At 40.5% G+C, this 20,944-nt stretch overlaps 1 pseudogene; it reads left to right on the top strand.

Moving 5' to 3' along the window:
- Positions 1-1,029: 1,029 nt before the first annotated feature.
- On the top strand, positions 1,030-1,129 carry LOC136377815 (U6 spliceosomal RNA; annotated as a pseudogene).
- Positions 1,130-20,944: the final 19,815 nt, after the last annotated feature.

Here is a 20,944-nt window from a genome sequence, read left to right as displayed (position 1 = left end):
ACAAGAGTGGTGGCTTCAGAAGCAACTCTGCTCCTCCTGGCTTTTCCTGTTGAAAGTCCTGTGCAGCCCTGTTCCTAGAAAGTAGAAAGAATAAATAAAAGGCAAAGTGGAGGCAGGCTGTGCAGCTGAACACTTGCCTTTACTTTGTAGATTTGGGTTTGCAAGGTTAATGTGAAAGAGGCTGTTTATTTTCACCCAGTGATTATGCATAAAAATTATATAAAATTCCCTCACCAAGAGCCCAACCCAGAAATATGACAGGTTCACCTCTTTGCTGATGCTTCTTCAAGATGCTATTGCTGCTTGGAGTAGAGTTGCCATCACTACTGTTGCCATGGTTACAACTTCTAGACCAGGGGACTGGCTGAACTTTGGCCCAGCTCTGCCACCCAGCTACTGTCTCCTCTGAAGCAAGAGGCCTCCTTATTCCTTGATCTATTTTGTATATGGCTGGAATGTTGGAAAGCACATAGTTTTCCATGGTATTCTTGTCCCCTCTGTGGATTCTCGGGCTACTGGAAAAGTTAACACAATGTTCAGAACCCACAGAGATGATCACCCTCCTAGTCAGCCTAAGGATCATCACCGTCATCTTTCGTCTGCAGAGGGTTTGCAGGGATGGCTAGAGAGTTCAGAGCCAAACATCGTGCCCATGACCGGGGGGGGGGGGGGGGGGCAGTGAAAAGGAAAGTACAACGTGTCTTTGATGTGGCAGCTCATTCATAAATTCACCTTCTTTTCCCACCCTATCTTCCCTACCTAAATTTTCTTTTTAATATGCCTTGTCTATTTAAAAAGTTGCCCTAAATCCACTTGAAGCAAAGATAAATAGAAAGTATAAATATATTTTTTCAGAAATTCATTGCATTCTTGCTATTAGAATGGAAGGGAAAAAGTACAAATTTATTTCTGTCCAGGAAGGGAAAACTGCATAATACAAATCGCCTAGAATATTTTCTGTGAAAATCAAATGGAATAATGTAAGTGTATATTTTCTGCTGAAGAAAAAAATATATATATATGTGATGCTTGCTTTGGCAGCACATATACTAAAATTAAAACTATACAGAGATTAACGTGGCCCCTGCTAAAGGATGATACACAAATTCATGAAGTGTTCCATATTTTTAAATGTTGGTCAAAGGGTACAAACTCCCATCTGTAAGATTTGCAGACTTAATGTGCAGCATGGTAACTATAATTAGCAATACTCTATTACATACTTTGTTTTTAAGAGAATACATCTTAAATGTTGTCAACATACACACCCAAAATAATTGTTTCTGTGAAGGAATAAAGATGCTAACAAACCTTACCGTGGTAATCACTTTGTAATAGATACACGCATATGCATCATATTGTACAACTTAAACTAACGTATATATGTCAGAAATATCTCAATAAAGCTGGGAGAAAATTGCCTCAACTATAGAAAAATGTATATATATTTACGATTGGATTCAAGAAAACTGAAATTTCTGGCACAAGGGAGAATTAAGAACATTCCTAACCTTCTAACCTGAGGAAGCCCCCTGAATAATTCGGGGACTGCTACATGAAGCTCATTACACCAGACCCTGGGCAGTCCCATCAGAAGCCTGGATGGGCCGTGTAGACCCCCCAGACCACCAGCGAGATGTCTGGCATCCCAATTTCTTGCACACAGTAGAAGCTTTACAAATACATGCTGAATAAATGGGAAATATAAGTTTAAAAATTATAACTATGTGCTAAATAAGTTCATGTATAATCTTCAAATTAACCCAGGTAGAAATGACTTAGCAGCACCCAGAAAAGTGGATGTCCTAAAGGGCTTTTGGTCCTTTTAATTCTCTCAACAATACTTTGAGGTGGAGGTTTTTTATCTCTACTTTTTTTCAAGTTCAGTTAAAAAAAAAGGTTAAGTAATTTGTGCAAGACTACACAAGTAGTTAGTGAAAGACCCAGGATCTAAGCCTGGAGTTGTCTGATTTTAAAAACAGACGATTCCCTCCATCTCTTCCAATATTTCCCAAGCTTTCCTAATGTTGAGAACTCAAACCTGAGGTACCATTATATTTGAATCTCTAGGGAGGGAGTTAGAAGCATGTGTTTAACAAGAGATAAAATGACGATTATTATCAGAGAAGTTTAAGAAAACCACTCTATTGCAACAGGTGGGGACCCATACCTACCTCTGCATGATCAAACAGAAACCTTTAGAGATTTGTTGTCATCAACAAAAAACAAGTCATGTCATGCTGGAGTTCATCAGATTACAATAGAGACAATTTATTCTTCAGTTTGGTAATATAGCATTGTCTGATTTATGGTTATCTGGATTCTAAAATTCCAAGACCATTTTAGAAAGTTTAAAATGGGCTCTCGTTTAAACCACAGACTTTTTCAGCTTCCTCTCCATCTCTCTTTGGTCCTCAGAAGCAGAAGTGAGGATTCTCTTTCACTTCCTAGCAGCTTTGATTGAGCCGAGGTTCCAGTTGTGCAGGATCTGGAGGATGGCTCGAAGGAGAACCACAGGTTGAGAGTCAGTCCTCGTGTCTCGTTGCCCACCGGATGGCTCTCACTGGATGAGCAAGTTACTCCATCCAGGAAGTAGAAAAATTCATCATTGCTTGATTTGTTTTTCTCAGTTTCAGGTTTTCCCATGACTGCCGAGAGGAGCTAAGGCCATCGAAGCCTGCAGCTTCAATGCCCATCATAAGAGCAAACAACTTATTTGTACAACCTAAACAGTCATTTAAAAGGAAAGGAAGGCAGTGATTCCTGACATGGCTGAATTTAAGTCAAGCTGTGAAACTGCACAACACAGCCAGAAGTAGAGACGAACAAGTTCAACTGAAACCTGATGGGTGTTGGAACACTGCTTGTCAGCAATTTTATTGTTATTCCCATTATCTCAGAGAGAAATCCGAGACATGGTTAGAGATAAAATATGGAGCTGATCACACCCATTTTGAGCATAGATCTTATTTTAAGAAACTTACTTTATATACTGTGGCCAAGAAAACTTGCTTTGAATGATCTTTGCAGGCATGATATCTATAATAATGACAATTACGTTTTACAAATAATAGTTTAATACGCTTCTGTTCTCAGTGTTCTTGACCTCATTTAATCTTTGCAACAACTCTGTAGGGTGGTACTCTTTTTAACACAACTTTACAGATGAGGAAATGGCTAACTTCCTCACAGCTAAATGACGTAAGTGAAATTGCAGCAAATGCACAGTCAGTAGCTGAGAAGTCATCTCATATCACTACACTGTTGGCATCCCAGTGGAGTCCAGAATTTTAGGCCATCCATTGCTCAAAAGACAACTTCTCATACTGATTGAAATATAAGACCCAACAATATGTTTGTTGCTATAAAAAAAAAAAAAGGTATTGATAACAAGAAAGATGCAGAAATGCTAAAAATAAAAAAGTTTTATTGTGGAAACTTACACAACATAATTTTTAAAAGTTGGTAAAGTTGATATTATATAAAAGAGATTTTTGAAGCCGAAAAGATGGTAGGAGGGTACAAAGAGGCTCTTGATTGTAATGAAAAAAAACCCCATAAAATCAACAATGAAGACATGGATTATCAAAGTTAGAAATGCAAAGATTAATAGAAAAAATAAATTTTTTAAAAAGCAGGAAATTGTAATGGGAAATGTTAATTCATTATCAGGCTGACAAAAATTAGACAATCTTAAAAATTAAATAGACAAATTTAGAAGATATTGAAGATGTGACAAAAATAGATATAAATTTGAAAAATAACAGGGGTTATGAATATTATACAGTTAATGAGTTAGAAGTAGTAGACATTATTCAACTCAACACATAGACTACTATACATGGGTTTTTTTCCATGTATATGGCATTGATACCTGTATATTCACTATCAACTAAGGCACCAAAAATGAATCAAGAGAAAAATTATATAAATATATTTTCTCACCACAGTGCAATAAAACCAAATGTCAATGATATAATAAAAAATTGAAAGGAATTTACAGCAAAAAATTATTTAATCTATAGGCTTGGAGGCAGACAGTCCAGGATTTGGATGATAACTCCATCCTTTACTACTGCTGTGTGACCTAGGCAATTTACTGAACCTCCCTGAACCTTGGATTCTTCACCTAAATGTGTAGCTTTACTTTGCAAACTTGTTATAAACATCAGCTATAGAGTATGTAAAACAATATAATACTGAGACTTAAAAGAAGGCTAAAACCACATATCACACAATAGGAAGCCATATTTATTAGGTACTCAGCTGTTTTGGGGTTTTTTTGTATTTTTCCGAAGTTAGAAGCCAGGAGGCAGTCAGACAGACTCCCGCATGCACCCAACTGGGATCCATCTGGCATGCCCATCAGGGGGCGATGCTCTGCCCATCTGGGGCATTGGTCCGTTACCACTGGAGCCATTCTAGCACCTGAGACGGAGGCCAAGGAGCCGTCTTCAGAGCCCAGGCCAACTTTGCTCCAATGGAGCCGTGGCAGCAGGAGGAGAAGAGAGAGAGAGAGAAAGGAGAGGGGAAGGATGGAGAAGCAGATGGCTGCTTCTCCTGTGTGCCCTGACCGGTAATCAAACCCTAGACTTTCACACACCAGGCGACGCTCTACCTCTGAGCCAACGGGCCAGGGACAGATTTTATTTAACTAGACAAAAACTCCAGATTTTTGTTGATTGAAAGAAAAAGTTTAGAATATATACACCTCAATACCAACAGTGGTTATCTCTATGCTCTGAGATTTCTGATGATTTTTTGTCACTTTATTTTTCTACTATGAATATATAATAAGTACAAAATAAAACAGTAATAAGTATGAAAATATATATGAGCTTCTTTAGACCACAATATAAGAATATTAATATTAATATACTGAGACCCTATAGTGGTTGCTGTAAACAAGCAGCCATTTCTGTTGTTGCCACAATCATCACTGTTTCTGTAAATTCTAAACTCTTTCAGCCTCTCTCCCTCTCTTTTTCTCTCTCTCTCTATATATATATCAAACATATATATAAAATACATAGTATATATACAATATGTTAAAAATAAACATAAATGTAAATTAATTATAAAGTTAAATATAGATTACATAAATTTATATATATTATATAGTATATATTTACATAAAACACAATATTGGGATAACTGATGATTTTAATATGGACTGTGTAATTAGATAATCATATTATATCAATATAAAATTTCCCAATTTTTACAACTGTTACATTTTCTGATTTTTATAAAAGAAATTGTCCCAGGAAATACACGTTGAAGTATTAGGTAGGTAGGTAGATACAGCTGCAAGGTATTCTCCATGGCTCAGGAAAAAATCATGTGGAGAGAATGAATGATGAAGTAATCAGGGAAAACTATAAACACAAAATATAAACAGATGGTGAATCTGGGAAAAGAGTGTACAAGAGTTCTTCATACTAATCTTTTAACCTATTTGTAAGTTTAAAGTCATATCAAATGAACATTAACAACAACAAATAAATGGGTGACAACTTCTAAAAACAGCAAGAAAAATTCTAAGCAACAGAGTTAAGTAGAAAATTAAGAACACAATAATAACTTTGGAATATTATAAAACTGAAAGCACCATCAATCAAAAGTGAGGGGGTTGTGAACAAATCAGGGCCAAAAGTAAAAATGTAGATGCATTTTAAAAATGAGAAATAGTGAACTGAGCACTTGATTTAAAATCTTATAAAAGAAGGGAATCAACATAAGGGAAAATAATAAAGATGAAGGACAGAAATAAGTAAACTGGAAAACAGAAAGTCAGTAGACATAAATAAATTTAAATGCTCATTCTCTGAGATGATTATAAGATAGATTAAACCCCTTGGAAATATAATAACAAAAGAAAGAGTATCAGCAAAATTAAAAACAAAACTGGTGATTTAACAATTGATACAAAGAATTTTAAAATATAAGTGATTGCAATACACAATTTATGATAATAAACTCAAAACACTTAGCCAAATGGACAATACAAAATATAAAGTTGAAAACTGGCAAAACAAGTTGTAAAAAGCGTGAACATAATGATGAGGGAGAAAGTAATTGGGAAAGTTATTAAAGAAATACCTCATCTACCAAAACAAATATGATGTAAGCAGATTTACTGAGCAATATTTCGACATATTCAAGAAACAAATTTTTTCATATTATGTAATCAGTTCCAAGTACTAGAAAAACAAGACATGCTACCCAATTTATCCTAGGAGATAAGTATCATACTTACCCACAAATCTGTGAAAAATTCCAAACACACACAGTAGTTTTAGGATGACAAATGTGCACAAGTGCCAATTCCAATAAAACTGGTTTGAAAACATTACAGCCTGGCTCAGGCACATAGTAGATTTTCCAAAAATAGTTGCTGAACAGTGAATAAATGAATATATATATATATATATATATATATATGAATGCAGTCAACTGACAACATCTACTCAGAGCATGAACAGGAATGTCCTGGGCATACCATCTGTTTGGTGACTTTTATTTATTCCTTTATCTATGTCAGCCCCATTAAACATAGGCTGAAAGATCACTTTAACTGAGCTTACAGAAAGCAGCTGAAAGATTTTGACCAATCACAGAATACCTTTTATAAAAGAATTGCTAATTTTATGAGGGTGAGTCTCAAGAGAAAAATGAAGAAATGAATGCACAAAGGATTTAAGGGTGACAGAATATCCCAAAATATGCCACTTGGGCATAAGAATTACTTCAAGAGCTAAAAGGAAAGGTATTCTAATCTCTGCTTATCTTCCAAAAATAGTACTGGGGCGGGGCGGGGTGGGGGGACATTCCTCAAAGAAGAGTAAAGAGAATTCTGCACAAACAGACCTTGTTAAAATAATTTTTATCTTCTTTAGCCTCCCTACATAATTTAGTTACTTTTCCACAATTTCCTCTTTTTTCAGCCCAGTATAAAAAAGGTATGTAAGTTTTGCCATTTCTTTGGGTCTTCATTTCCTTAGGAGGGGCTCCTGTGTCATGTAAAATTTATTAATTTGCATGCTTTTCTCCTGTTTGTATTATGTCAGTTTAATTCTCAGGCCCAGCCAATAAAAAGCCCTAGGAAGGTCAAGGTAAAATTTTGCCTTCTCTACAGGATTGTTCTTGATAAAAAAGACAGATGAATCCCACTACATGAAAAATTTAAAACTGTTCAATAAGGAATTGTCACCACAGACAAATGCAATCTGGGAGAAGATACTTGCAACATATACAACCATAGAGAATTAAAATCAGTAAGAAAAACACTAATGAAATAATAGAAAGATGGGCAAAAGATAAGAAACAAGCAATGCATAGCAGAGGAGATTTGAATGACCAATGGCATACCAGTAATCAGAGAGGTGAAAATTAACACAATGTGATACATTTTTTGCATTCATAAAACAGGTGAAAATGAAATAATCTGACACTATTAAAATCACATGGAAGAATTAGAGAAACATTCACATTTTGAAGATGATGTGTTCATTGGTGTAACCATTTTAGAGAATAAATTGTCAACATCTAGTAACACTGAAAGGACATCTATGTTATAATCCATCCAGCAATTTCACTCCCGAGAGTAAACTCCAGAAATTCTAACTGGTGGATAATGCAAGTCCATTGCAACATAGTTTGTAATAGCAAAAACCAAACAAACAAAAAAAGCAAACCGCATAAATAATCATCAATAAGATGAACAAATTGTGATACATTTACACAAAGAGATCATTTACAGCAGTTGTATCAATAGAGATGAATATTTAAAATATAAGGCTGAGTGAAAAAAAGCAAGCTGCAGATAAATAAGTAGACAATAAAAATATGTGAACATACAAAATAATGCTATATATTTTATAGCTACATAAATAAGTTGCAAACAGATACAGTAGATGAAAATAATAGACACCAAATTCAGGATGGGGTTGCCCCTGAAGAGGGAAAAATGAGATTAGATTGGAAAGAGGTATACAGGTAATCTATTCCTTAATCAAAACAGAAAGCATATATGGCAAAATTTTAGGATTTGATGGATCTTAGTAGCAGGGTGCTATTTATAAATATTTATTATTTTAAATAGTGTGTTTGAAGTCATTCAAAAGAATTTTAAATGAGCGCCTCAATTTTAATTAGGCCTGACCTGTGGTGGTACAGTGGATAACTGAGGTTAGGTTGCCAGTTCGAAACCCTGGGCTTGCCCGGTTAAGGCACATATAGGAGATGATGCTTCCTGCTCTTCCCTCCCTTCTCTCTCTCTCTTCTCTAAAATGAATAAATTTTTTAAAACTTTGGGAAAAGAATAGGGAATTAAGCCGATTATTGTACATCTATAAATAATACAGTACTCTATGATATTTTGAATAATCTTTTAAAAGAATATTTAATGCCACTGAAAAATGTCATTAATATGTTCTTAAGACAGGTTAGTAAAGAGTATGTATAGCCTGACCAGGCGGTGGCGCAGTGGATGGAGCATCAAACTGGGATGCGGAAGGACCCAGGTTCGAGACCCAGAAGTTGCCAGCTTAAGCGCAGGCTCATCTGGTTGAGCAAAGCTCACCAGCTTGGACCCAAGGTTACTGGCTTGAGCAAGAGGTTACTCAGCCTGCAGTAGCTCCACGGTCAAGGCACATATGAGAAAGCAATCAATGAACAACAAAGGTGTTGCAACAAAAAACTAATGATTGATGCTTCTCATCTCTTTCTGTTCCTGTCTGTCTGTCCCTATCTATCCCTCTCTCTGTCTCTGTAAAAAAATATAAATAAATAGATAAATAAATAAATACAATAAAGAGTATGTATAGTATATTTGCAGCTGTATTCTTTTTAAATAAATTGATAGGAAAAATAATTTGGACGTATCCACATCAAAATGTCAACAATGGTTATCTCTGGATGACAAAATTATTGATATTCATTAATCAAAACAGAAAGCATATATGGCAAAATTTTAGGATTTGATGGATCTTAGTAGCAGGGTGCTATTTATAAATATTTATTATTTTAAATAGTGTGTTTTTTAATTTTAATTAAATTAAATTTATGAAGGTAAAGTTGATTAATAATGTGGGAGGGATTGCTCTTTAATTTCTTGTTTTTTAATAATAAACAGTTACTGATTTTATAATGAAAAATGTATTAGAAATAAAACATTCACCAAAAAGCTTTGGTTGAAAAAAATGTTTATCACCTCTCTGAGGGAAGTTTACCTTTTGATCAGCCTTGAAACAATTAAAGTGATTGCACTATAAAAATTAGCACTACTAAAGATTATTTTTAAAGAAGGAAAACATTTCTATCAAACATTACAAAGAATTAAGATCTATCATAAATAGGTAATCCAAATTTGTAAAATAAATGTCAAGATTCCAAAAGATAAATAGGTAAAAGACAGAACCATTCCCATAAGGGAAATACAATTAGTAGACAAACAGAATGGGAAAATGTTAGTTATATCTAAAAAATCAAAGAGATGTAAATGAAAGCAATCTGAAGATGACAATTTACATACTCTAAAAGAACAAAAAAATAGTTGAATGCTAATATCCAATGCAGGTGAAGCTGCCCAGAAATTGACTCATGCATTCATTTACAACCATATTTCTCCCATTCTTTGGGCAGAAATGTTACCATTAAGAATTTATTCTTTTAAAAAAAATTTTTATTTATTCATTTTTAGAGAGGGGGGGTGAAAGAAAGAGACAGAAGAAGAGAGAAAGAGAGAGAAAGGCAGAGGAGCAGGAAGCATCAACTCTCATATGTGCCTTGACCAGGCAAGGCAGGGGTTTTGAACTGGCAACATCAGCATTCCAGATTGATGCTTTATCTACTGCACCACCACAGGTCAGGTAAAAATTTATTCTAAGAAATAATCTGGCCCTGGCCAATGGCTCAGTGGATAAAGTGTTGGCCCCACGTATGGGCATCCTGGATTCAATTCCCTGTCAAGGCACACATGAGAAGTGACCATCTGCTTCTCTTTCCCTCCCTCTCTCCTCTCTCTTCCCCTCTCACAGCCACTGACTAGTGGCTCAGTTGATACGGGCATTGGCCAGGGATACAAGCATCAGCCAGGGTGCTAAGAATAGCTGGTTGGTCTAAGGCTTAGACTCTAAGCGTATCAGCCTCGGGCACTAAAAATAGCTCAGTACTCGAGCATCTGCCCCAGATGGGGTTGCTGATGGATCCTGGCAGGAATCTGTCTCACTATCTCCCCTCCCCTCACCTAAAAAAAAAGGAAAATAATAATCTGGCAAAAGCAGAATTGTCCCTCCTCATCTCCTTAACTTCTAAATGTTGGAACTCCCAGGATTCACACTAGGCACCTTCTCTCTTCCATCCACATGTACTGTTTGGAAAATGTCACCTATATACCCATACCTCTCTCCTCATGCAAGGAGAAAGCAGACCAGAACAGAGATTTCCCTGGAATCAGGGGTGAAGATGAGGAGGATCTTGAGGGCAATTCAAGGGCTCTGAACTCTGTTAAAGGAGCAATGAAGATGAGAGGGACCAGCAAAGAGAGTCAGAGAGACGCCGAAAGTGAACTTCATCATAAAATTAATCCCTTAAATTAACCAAAGACCCAGTTCTATCTACTAGGTAGTACCTGTGATCTCTCCAGGAATTCCTTAATTGCAGTAGCCCTCAGCTTGCCTGCAGACCCCAGATCTCAGCTGCCCTTAACACCCCCACCAAAGTCTAAAGGAATTATTTTTGTGAGGCAATGCCAGTGGTGTAGCGAACATAACCGGCGCCCGGGGCACGACCCTTTATTGGCGCCCCCTTCCCCTTCTACTACGCTCTTCTTGTTTGTCTTGGAGACCATTAGGCGGCCCTCTGCGAGAGGTGCCCAGGGCATGAGAGACCCCCTTGCCCTCCCTCTCACTATGCTACTGGGCAATGCATTCATGTTTTGGCCTCCTCACTGAAGCCTGTCAACCACCTAAAGTGGGCCCCACAGCGCTCCCTCCATACCCTGCTGGAAGCCCTCCACTGTGGCCACCCAGGCCCCTGAGGTGGCCAGGCCAGTCCTGCTCTGAGGTCAGAAAGCAGAATTGCTAGGGCCTCCTTGTCTCACACATCTCCCTGTTCCACAGACACAGTCACCCACTGGATGTCCCAGTCTGCGGTCTGGCCTTCGTGCGGGTTCTTCCATTGCTCAAGGATGTTTGCGCATTGAGCATCCTTCATTCTCATGACCTCGTAGGGTTAGTATCCCAGGTTTCATTATTCCCATTATTTACCCAAAAGGTTAAGATTTATCCAAGACACAACTGGCCTCAAACCCATATCTTTTGTCCTCAAATCCATGTCTCTCTCTGGGGCACCAAGTTTGGCCAAGACTGGGTCTGGCTACATATGTTAACAGCTTACCACTTCCTTCTTTGTTTACACATGAAAAATGGACAAAGGAAGTTCTGTTCTTTTTTTTTTTTTTTTTTTTTTTTTTGTCAAGAATAGAGCAGAAAGAGCCTCTGGAGGCAGGGAGCGCTCTGTAAAAAATCTATTGTGTTCTCGTCCCAGCTCCAAGATCCCAATTACACACTGCATGACTCCTGAGATCTAATCACTGTTGTTTCCTAAGGCATCAAAAGGGACGATTCACTTTCCCAAGAGCCCTTCAGTAGCCTGACAGTCAGATTAGGTGATTGGAGTAGAGTTGTGGAGTAAGAAAAATGGCTCTCTCCAGGGTATCACTCCAGTAGCCATAAATTTCAAGGACGCCTACACACAGCAGTATTTTTGTCCTCCTCTCCTGAACTTTGCCTAGAGGTAAGTAAAGCTGGCTCCAGCAGAGCAAACACGCCTTCCCCTGCGGAACGCATGCAGCCGCTCGACACAGGGAGAGTGCCTGTGGGGTTCACCCGTATCAGCTGACACTCTCCTTGTGGGGTTCACCCATATCTGCTCACACTTTCTCAAGGCGTGAGAACTGAAACTGGGGGTGAGGGAGTCCAGTCCATGCAGGCATCCTGACCCTGATCCGGGCAGGAATTCCTCTTTGGTAGTGGAGAGATACCCTCCTCCACCAGACTCAAAGGGAAAAAGCAAACTTCCTGGAAGCAGGTTTGCACCAACTACTCTGGGCAAGGTTGCGTGGGCCATTTTCTCTAGTGCTCAGGACACACTGCCCACCAGGAGCACACAGACTCTCTGGCCCTTGGGCATGGCCCCTGGGGTCTGAGGAGTGTCAGACTGGGGACAGACTTGCCAGCAAGTTCCTAGTCCTGACTCTAGTGGGAAGGAACCTTTCTCGGGGCCTTTCCTACCTTAGCACCTGTTTTCTCCGGCCATTAACCTGAGAAAAGGAACCACATTTTAAATTTAAATTCAGGGTTAGCTGGTCCAAGACAGATCATGGGAGCTACTCAAAAAGAAAAGAAAAACAGGAAATAAATATTTGGGGTGAGGGTGACTTATTTTTAAATAGAAAGGAATATATAACAACTTATACATTGATTTCAAAATCAAGAACAGGAAACATAGACCCTATCTATATTGATATCAATATCTGTATCTATATCAATATTTATATCTATATCATCTATCTATATCAGTATTTTTTTTTTCCAAAAATACAGGTGTAAGGAAAGAAAACTTTTCTTCCTTTCTAGGTTCTTCAGCTAGCATAATAATTAGACATAAGACAGATTAACAGAAGAAAAATTTAATTTTGTATGTAGAGGACCCCCACAAAGAAGACCTGAGAGGCTGCTAGACAATCGGCCAATTGAGGCTATAGGCCATCCTGAGTTAGAAGGAGGTAGGCGTCTGGGAATTCAAAGGGGAGGAAAACAAGTCACAGTGTTACCTGAAGGAGACCCGGCCCTGCATGTCTGCCTAGGGCCAACCTCTAGTGTACGGGTTCCTGACTTTGTGCAGGAAATTTTATAACACTGGTCCAGGTGATTTTGAAAATACGTTTATTAAAGCTGGGGACAGTGCCCTGGCCGGTTGGCTCAGCGGTAGAGCGTCGGCCTAGCGTGCGGAGGACCCGGGTTTGATTCCCGGCCAGGGCACATAGGAGAAGCGCCCATTTGCTTCTCCACCCCTCCGCCGCGCTTTCCTCTCTGTCTCTCTCTTCCCCTCCCGCAGCCAAGGCTCCATTGGAGCAAAGATGGCCCGGGCGCTGGGCATGGCTCTGTGGCCTCTGCCTCAGGCGCTAGAGTGGCTCTGGTCGCAATATGGCGACGCCCAGGATGGGCAGAGCATCGCCCCCTGGTGGACAGAGCACCGCCCCTGGTGGGCGTGCTGGGTGGATCCCGGTCGGGCGCATGCGGGAGTCTGTCTGACTGTCTCTCCCTGTTTCCAGCTTCAGAAAAATGAAAAAAAAAAAAAAAAAAAAAAAAAAAGCTGGGGACAGTGAAACAAGGAAGGGCCTAGAATAGAAGAAGCAACAGGAGAGCCCAGGCAGGGCTGCTTTGGGTCACTGGAAGTCAGAGGAAATGGGGCCTTGGAGACAAAACCAGGCGGTTAGCCTGGGATGAACTGCTGCAGCCCACTGCTGCCCTGCAGGCAAGTTCTGTGAGGACCTTCAGAGTTTAGGAGAGGCAGGCCTGTGGCGTAAGAAGGGAGGAAGGGGGGAGGGAAAGACACACACATGCTCCAGAGAGCATGGGGTCCTCCGTCCTAAGGTCTTTTAAGGGTGGAGATCTTAGGGGAGGCCCCAGAGAGTACCTCAGTAGAATATTCTTCAGCTCTTGAGGTATGTCCTTTAAGGGTCACAGTCTCCACTGATTGGTCAGCGTCAGGGCAGAGGGTCATTAGTCATTGCAGCTGGTCCTAAGGTCAGCTATGGCATCCTTGTCTGGTTTTGCTGCTTTTCTGGGCCTGGAGCTGAAACACAACTGAGGCTTAGATGTAAACATATTTGACGTGGGTCAGAACTTCATTGTCCAGGAGGCTTTACTGCTTAAAGGCTATTCTCCAGTCCCTTTGTTCAGTCCCCTGCTAAGGGTGTCTAACCCACAAAACTAACAACATGCCCGAGGAGGAAGGGTCAGAGGAGGGTCCTAACCACAGGACCAGAGATGAAAAATCAGAGGTCTAAAAGACCAGCAATATGCTAGTGGAGGAAAGGTTACCCTGGGAGCAAGGTTCGTGTTTTCCCAGTTTTACCCCTTGCTAGACGCCTGGAGCTTTCTGCCCTGGTGACATTCTGTGCCTAGCCTTGCTCTGCACGTGTCCATCTAACTGCCTGCAACAGGAAGGTGGAAAGTAAACAAATGTTTGCCAGGCATGCAGACGAGTTCTTTTGATGTAAAAGTTTATGTCTGGTGATAGCTCTCTTTTTAGTACAAGCCCCCTATCTAAATTCTTCTAGGGCAGTGGTCGGCTCTTTGGCCCCTTGAGTGTGGCTCTTCCACAAAATACCACGTGTGGGTGCTACCTCGATAAGGAATGTACCTACCTATATAGTTTAAGTTTAAAAAATTTGGCTCTCAAAAGAAATTTTAGTCGTTGCACTGTTGCTATTTGGCTCTGTTGACTAATGAGTTTGCCGACCACTGTTCTAGGCAGTTAAGGGGAAGGTCAAAGACTTCATATGTCTGTTGGGCCTTGATTGTCTCCAGCTCTAAATAATCCACATGCCCAAAGTAGCACATTCTGGGACAGCCTGTCCAGAACCCCGTTCCTTGTAATAGTTCTCCTGTTCTTTATCATAGTCAGATAAGCAGGCAGAGAGAGAGAAAGGGGAGAAACATGCAAGGCTAGGAGAAACACAAAGCACAACAGAAGACTGTAATCAGTAAACATGATAGTAGCTGACGTGTGAATTATCTCATGTTTCCTTCCCCCAAATCCTAGGCAGTAAATCCCCCTGTTTTAGAGTGTGGAAATCAAGGCACAACAATTTTAAATAATTTGCCCACTAATAGGGCCACAAAGAGAGAAGCGAGCCTGGAAACCCATTTCTGAGTTCTGTTATCACAAAGCCTCCACTCGGGAGACAAAGACACAAAAAGAAACAGCCTTTCCTTGGGAGGAACCTGGCCCTGTTATCTTTACAATTCTGTAGCGAAGTACTTTCCTTTATCATTACTTAACAATAAGAATGAGAGGGAATTTTGTGCTTCAGTGGAAAACTGGCATTGCCTACACACAGCACAGCCTCCTGAGTTATCTGATGCTAGTGTCCTTGCCTTTCAGGCATTTTACAACTCCCTACGTTGTAGGGAACTGAGAGCAAGGCCAAATGCAAATGCTGTCCTGTCCTCATCTAGGTTGGATTGACTTTCTTCCCACACTACAGACAAAGGCATTTTTGTTCTCATTTGCATTTTCATTTCAACATTCCTTTATCCATATACACTTGTGGAGGGTTTTGGCTTCTCCTTAGAACTGCCCAGGTATGGTCTGGGACCTCAAAGGGAAGCAGTTTATGGCAGAAAATTCCTGCAGTGGTCTCAGAAGTCAACTCATGCAAGAAAGAATTCAAGAGCAAGTCTGAGTGGGTACAAAAGCAAGTTTTATTTGGGTAGAGAAAGAAAGCCAGTACACAGGATCCTGGAGATCAGGGGGTGAGCCTGCTGCCACCTGCTGCTCACCTGGTTGAAAGTCTCACAGGATGCCCTGTGAAAGAAGCAAAAGAACACGTCCAAGTGTCACGGTCCACCACGACAAGTCTGTTAGGGGTCTTCGAACGGGAGAAGGTATGGAATTGAAATAAATGATAGACAGGGACTTAAAGAGATACACACACACACACACACACACACACACACAGATGGGTTCAGGAGGACGCCACGGCAAACAGTCTCTACTGTACCTTAGCCGTAACGCCCGTGTTCCCAGAAGCACATCCACTTTTATTCATAGAAAAAATGTGGTCCATCAGCAATTCAATTAAGTTTCCAAGGCAACTCAAAGACAACCCCCACCATACCATCCAAATCTACTTTACACTAATAAGAAACTAGCTTCCAGCCTCCTCCGGAGAACATGGGTGAGACAAATGAGAATCAGGTGTAGCTCTTTGTTAACTAGGCAAATGAGGGGGTTTGGGCCCAGCACCTCTGTCCAGATTGCAAAAATACCCTGTTTATTTATTCGGTCCCCAACATCCAAGTGGATGTGCGTGAACTTGCAGGTGAGTTTAGCACTGGATCAGTCAGTTCTCGGGGTTTTATGTGTTTCCAAGGGTGGGTTGTTCCTGAACTTTGTGGTGCTAAATTCTGTGTCCGCCCTCTGGTTGGAAGGAGGTCTTGTTTCTGACTTGGTATGTTCCGGAAGTGTCATGGCGTTCCTTCCCCACAGCTTCCCTTCTACTTGTAGTATCGGTTTTCTTTACAATAATGGTGTAATGAGCTTTGGGGTCAGTTTTTGGTCAATTTTTTCTCTGTCTTGGATTGTGAAAGGCAGAAACCAGGGGCTGAACTGAAAATATGAGGCTAGTATGTTCCAAGAGGAGAATTTATTTTAAAAGCACCTGAGTGCAAGCGGGCTGAGACCAACAAAGGGTGTCAGCCCTGAGCTGCAGGAGAGGGGTGTCTGATATAAGGGTTGCTGCAGGCATTTGCTAGCATGGGGTTGGGTGTACCTGGACATGCTCAGATTACCATGTCTTGGTTTGTTGCTGTTGGTCAAATAAATTTGTAAATATGATGTATATGTTTGCTCGCTTATAGTTTGCATTGGGTGTGGGGGACAGGCTGTAAGTAGGCAGGGTCATTATAGCCTAAGGCTTAGTTTCAAAACTAAGCTTTTCCCCACATCCTTTACTGTTGCATGATGTGGGGTGGTGCCCTCTCATGAAGAATCCCATTATGCCTCAGATAAATGACTTTGTATCAGAGACTTCCTTGTTTGTATATTGGATTAAAGGTTTTGATTTCTATACTATAAAATGGGGTAGAGGAGCCCATGCTGGAGCAGAGAGGAGAAAGGCCACGTGGAGGAGAGGAGAAGCAGCCAAGATGGCAAAGTGCTGAAGGAGAAGCCAGTTTGTGCAGAGTTTGTGCAGAGAGAAGGAGATGAGGAACAGAGGTGAATAAGGCTGGTGAGGTACAAACCTTTGATCCTAGGAAAACTCGGATAAGTCAGTGGCTTTGGGAGCCCTGAATGGAAAGGGAAGTATTTTCCCACTGTGTGTATTTCTTGCCCGCCAGGTGCAAACTAGGATTAAAGCTAATGGCCCACCAGTTCTTGGCTCCGTTGTTTCATTACCATCTGTCCGAATCAAATGCAACCCTGCATGGGCCAGGCAGCTGTGATGGTGGCTGTGGCTACTGCCTTTACAGTTGCCTTTGGTCACAGACTGTCTCCCTTTCCCAACCCTCAGGTCCCTCCTGATGGCCTTGTTCCAAGGACATTTCCCAGAGCCTTCCCAGGGTGGGGGAGTTGCTGAAAGGGATGGGGAGGTTGCACAAAGGAGATGCTTAATTAAGAAGTTGACCTAGTGGGAGGTTGGGTGAGGAAAATTTGATTTTTAAAGGGGCTTTGGGTTTAAAGGAGCCCTGAACACAAACCTAACAGAGTGATCTGGTTTTAGCCAGTTCTTATTGATTTCTGCAACCACTGCAGGAATTTCCTGCCATAAACTGTTTCCCTTTGATCATGCTCAGAGGTGGGGGCCCTGGTGAGAGGACCTAGTAGTTTATGGACCTGTGATGTCTGTTCCTACTTCCTCGTTTCACTTGTTGAGAGCTTCCCCTAACTTTTCTCTATTTTGTCTCAATAGAACTGTTCCTAAGGTTTTAATGAGATCACACAGAGAGTTTGGCATCTTTGGGAAGATGCCTCTGAACTGTTAGCCCCTGACTTCTAGACCTGCCTAAGAATTGATGAGTAACCATATCAGCAAGATATCCTGTCGGTGAAAACATGATGAGTCATCAGCAGCACTTGAAGCAGGTCTTCGGGAACTGTTCTTGATTTCTTGTAGTCAAGGACTTCATGTGCTAACCCCCGAAAGGTTTTGTGAGATGAGTTACGTGACATGGTGTGAATACCAGCTGTCACTTTGAGCCATTTCCATCTCAGCAATGCCCCAGTTCTGCCTGATAGCCAGGATGAGGACTGTGCCGTTGGGTGTCCCATAGTCAGCAGCACTGGGACCCAGCGAGAGAGCCAGCATGCTGATGGCCCACCTGCCCAAACTGTGTGCCCTTGGGTGCTGCAATCAGCCAGTTTGGTTTGTGGCTTGATTGATCTCTTTGAGGACCCTAAAATGATTATCTCTCTACAAGTTTAACTCACACCACAAGCAGCTGGGTGATGCAGGCACATAATCTAATCTATGCCCACCCTCTTTCCTATGGAAAAGAAAACTCTTAGAAAACCCTAAGGATACAGCAATGCTCAATGTCTTCTGTCTGTTCAAAACCAACTTAAGTCTTCTTTTTGCTTCCAAGTATAATGCAGAGAAAAAAAATCTTCCATTCTACTGGGACTACTAAACTCATAAAATGCGTTATTGGTTCCAAAGTATGTAGTCACAAGAAAAGACTGCTCTGGTTTATGTGAGGGTTTTTGGTTGGTTGGTTGGTTTGGTGTTTTTAATTATTCCACAGACCAGCAGCTGAAATTCTGATGGGAAATGTAAATGGACCAGCACAGAGCAGAAAACATGAAAATAAGTGTAGGAAGAGCTCTCAGCTCTTTGCTCCATAGGTACTCGGCTCTTCGCTTTAGACTTGGGGAATGAGGGAGCAATAGAGCTTAGAGGAACCTCAAAGCCCTTGTATCCAATATATCCAATTAACATTGTTTACACTGTGACCTGGGACAAGGACTCTCCAAACCTCAATTTTCTCACTTGCAAAATGGAAGAAGGAATTCCTAACTCATTTGTTACAAAAAAAACAAATGAGCTCCCATTGTGCCAAGGGTTGTTATAAGCACTTTCCTTGTGATAATGTTTAATCCTCACAATTCCATTTTACAGCTGAGAAAACTGAGGTAGGAAAAGGTTACATAATTCACCCCAGTTCACAGGATAGGTCAAAGGCAGAGCTGATACAAAGGATAATCTGCAAAGATTCATCAGTGAGGCGTGGTGATCTTGGATGAATAAATTCTTGTTTGCAATGCTTGAAACACTTCATTCTTTTAGTCTGAAACATCACCTGCAACCTTGTTTTCACCTTTCATTTGTGTACTGATCTTTAAAAAAACTAAGGAAAAGGTTAAACTCCAGGCCAACCCCTTTCCAAATGAGAACATGTTTGAAGCCAACTCAAACTAAGAAAGTGTCCTGACTTGTTTTGCCAGGTCTGTGCTTGGTACAGGCACGTCCACACAGGTCAATCGGTGATGCAATAAAAACCTGGTCTAGTGGCAGCCATAAAGCAGGAATAAGAGAGAGTCATCATTTTTTAGTGACAATGATCCTGAAAACTTTATCGGTTTTGTCTTGCAAGGCAAAGAGGGTTGAGGTGTAGGAGAGAAAGCCCAGTGCTGCCCCAGGAAAGCAGATGTGTAGGGATTAAGGGTTTACGGTGAAGAAAACTGACCCTGGGCTCAGGTGGCCCTGATTTCCACTCTCTCAACCTTTTACTAGTATGGCTTTTGTCTGTTTTTAATCTGAAATCTCAGCTGTAAAATTAGGGCAATAATAAATCCAGAAGTTATTGTTTCGATTCCTTTTTTTTTTTTTTTTTTTAGCACTCCAGCCCAAAACTGCCCCTCACAGGTAATCCCAGTTTCTGAGAATGAAAGCAAACAAATCTGGTTCTGAATATAAAACCCTGTTTCTCTCATCAGTGAACTTCACCTTTCTCTCTCGGCTTCTCCCTTCCTGGGACTTGCTCTCTTTCCCTTTGTAAAATATTTATTTCCTTTCTCCTGATTAGCTTCCTTATCACTATTACACTAAATGAAAAGGTTACATTTAGGTCACAAAATGCCAGTCTCTTGAAATCTCTACTTCATGAAGAAGTTCTTCAAATTAAAAGAGAACAAAAGCTAGAGGATTTTTAAGAGTCTAACTATAAAACCGTTATTATTTTAGACTGAGCATTGCAGATGCGGGAAGCCACTGGGATGTTCTGCCGCGGGCAATGCTGATAACTGTCCTGGAGGCTCCAGCCTGCCTCCTTTTCAGCTCATGGGAAATGAAGGGACCTACAGAAACTACTGGGCTTTCTTGGGTGCGGAGATGACTAAAGATCTCACTGATGGATCTATTCACAGTTCCAAAGTATCCATGGAGTCAACCATGTTGCAGTCAGGTCATGAAGGCCTGAGGGCCATTCTATTCCTCTATGGAAGAGTCTTTACACCTTTTTAATGGGGTGCTTTATCAGTTTAAAAAAAGTTTTTGAGTGTGCCACTTCCAAAATATATGGATATTTATTTGCTTATAAACTATATAGCACTAATATATTAAAAGTATTATATATAAATTGTATATTGTGAACATATTATAAACATTATAGATAAACAAAATTTTCCAAGGTGATATCTTAGTCTGTTTGGGATTCTGTAAGAGAATACCACAGACTGTGTGGCTTATAAACAACAGAAATTTATTTCTCATGGCTCTGGAAGTTGGGAAGTCCAAGATCAAGGCCCCAGCAGATTTGGTGTTTGAAAAAAGGCTTCATAAATGGTCAGGTTCTCACTGTAAACTCACGTGGAGGGAAAAGCAAAGTATCTCTCTGGGGTCCCTTTTATAAGGGTACTAATACTATTCACCAGGGCTCTGCTTTTATGACCTTATCACCTCCCAAAGTACCCATCTCCAAATACCTTCACCTCGGGGGTTAGAATTCAACATACAAATTTTGAAGGAAACACAAACATTCAGTTTATAGGAGATAATATCATATAAGGAAAATCTGAAAGGTCTATTGTTTTCTTCTTGAATTCTAGGACAGTAGAACTCTCCAGCACCGCTCTGAAGCAATGGTCCTCAAACTTCAGGTGACTAAGAACAACCTGGAGAACTTGTTTAAAATAAAAGTTCTCCAGGCCC

Source organism: Saccopteryx leptura, chromosome 6 (assembly GCF_036850995.1).
Source record: "Saccopteryx leptura isolate mSacLep1 chromosome 6, mSacLep1_pri_phased_curated, whole genome shotgun sequence".
In the NCBI taxonomy this organism is placed as follows: domain Eukaryota; kingdom Metazoa; phylum Chordata; class Mammalia; order Chiroptera; family Emballonuridae; genus Saccopteryx; species Saccopteryx leptura.
This window is presented reverse-complemented; position numbering and strand designations above follow the sequence as displayed.